The sequence below is a fragment of the Aplysia californica genome, unplaced genomic scaffold, assembly GCF_000002075.1.
Source record: "Aplysia californica isolate F4 #8 unplaced genomic scaffold, AplCal3.0 scaffold00375, whole genome shotgun sequence".
In the NCBI taxonomy this organism is placed as follows: Eukaryota; Metazoa; Mollusca; class Gastropoda; order Aplysiida; family Aplysiidae; genus Aplysia; species Aplysia californica.
The window spans coordinates 359,201-361,393 of record NW_004797645.1 but is presented as its reverse complement, the minus strand read 5'-3'; positions in this window follow the sequence as shown (position 1 = coordinate 361,393).

Here is a 2,193-nt window from a genome sequence, read left to right as displayed (position 1 = left end):
GGCAACGGCACGGCAACGGTACGATAAAAATCGCACCCAGGAGCGATTCTGCCGCTGCCGCAGCTCTGCCGCAGACAAAACTATGAATGTGGCGGAATAGGGTTGACTGTGAAGAATCTCTGTGTGATGCAGTTAATTCATTTGATACGGAAAACTTGCTGAAACCATTGCACCCCTATGTCGTCGTTCATCCACCCATTTTCTTGATATGCCCAAATGGTGCCTTCTGGGCTGTCCTGAATGGCAAAGGAATGGATGGGCCTGTTCGTTATGCTAGTGACAAAAGATCAAGATAATTGCAACTTTAAAATACCGTGGCGAATTTACCCGACAATTGGTAACCTTAGTAAAATATATTTATTTAATTGAATTGATTGAAATAACAATTAAATACCTCTACATAGAGATAATAAAGCAGTTACATTAATGGAATCAATGCAAGAACATAGAAAATATGGATGATAATTAGTCATTCTGCTCAAAACAAAAAAGGCGCCAACATGCCTTCCCCTATTGAATTTGCCACTTGCGATATCGCACATTTCGTCCCGCTGCCGTTCCGCTGCCGCACATATGGATTTAATGTGACTTTCGGTACCGCACATATCGTCCCGCTGCTGTGCCACTGCCGCTGCCGTCCCGAACATATGGATTGCTACCTTCACAATTTCCAGTAGAGCTGGGCTAAGAATCAATTCCGGAACCGATTCCCACTATTACTGCTACGCGGATGAAAAGGTCTGACTCCTTTTTACGTACGCCAACGGTTACCAGTGACATTATCAGTAAAGTATTTTTTTTTTGGGGGGGGGGGAATTAATTATTGAAAACTAAAAGCTGATGCTTGGTAGTGTTCCGAAATCAAGGTTATCCTAAATCCTAAAGATGTTCAGAGCCAACCAGGTAACCACCAGAAAAAATCACATCGTTAGAAAGAAAGTAATTGGGTTCGGAGTCGATTCCTACGATTCCAAGATTTCAATAACCGGGAACCTAGAAGCCCAGCACTAATTTCCAGTTTGTGACTACCGTCATTTTCCCCTGTGCTCTTCATGTGTTTTCTGTGTATGCTATGGAAGACTGTGTATATCATCATGGCCAAGCGATTAGATTATTCTATGCCCAGACAGCGACATTTTTCAGGAGATAAACTGTTTCATTCTTTTAGCAATTGTACCTATTTTAAGTATCTCTAATTCTTTTTTAAAAAAAATATTACTTCATATAATTAAGGATTTAAATGTTGGCAAAATATGCCTTGACAACATGCAGCCGGCATCGTTGTCAGGCTACCTGCTTGACTGTTTTCCCCATAGACAACTGCAACATGTGTAGTTTTGTGCATATGTAAGTGTAGGTGTATGTGTGTATGTGTGTGTGTGTGTGTGTGTGTGCATGTGTGTATGACTATGTGTGTATGTTAGTGTCTGTTTCTGTGTGAGCATGTGTGTACACATGTACATGTTTATGTGTTCACATGAATGGGCGTGTGTGCGTATTGTGTATGTTTGTATGTAAGAACTCGTGTTCAGAGGTGTGTGCATGTATGTGTCTGTGTGTCTGTATGTCTGTGTGTCTGTATATGTGTTTGTGTCAGCCCCTATTTTTGTGTGTGTGTGTGTATGTGTGTGTATGTGTGTGTGTGTGTGTGTGTGTGTGTGTGTGTGTGTGTGTGCTTGTGTGTGTTTGTTTCTGTGTGTGTAAGTGTGCGTATGTGTGTGTATAATAATAATATATAATGTACATGTATGGCTCTTTTCGTCTATGCAGATGGTCAATTGAGCTTAAGATGGTCTCAAGGTTGTCTTCATGCAGCTTCTTTCATGGCTAATTCTTTCTATGTTTGAAGCGCAGATTTTGTCGCAGGGCTTGCATGTCAGTGACGTGGATCAAAACTCTGTATTCCCGCTGTTTTCCTTTCGTCGTTGGCGCTTCTTCTCAGTCTGGTTGTTTCTAAGGCTGCTCTCTAGCATTACAGCTCTTTCCTTTATCATATTCCTCCATGTTTTCCTGTTCTCAGCTATTTCATCCCAGATGCTAACATCTACTCCAAGCTTAGATAAGCTGTTTTTTGAGGATGTCTTTGAACCTTAGTTTTGGTCTTCCTCTTGGTCTCTTTCCCTTGGCAAGTTCTCCATAGAGGAGTTGCTTTGGAATCCGGTTGTCGCCCAGCCAACTCAATCTTTTTAAACA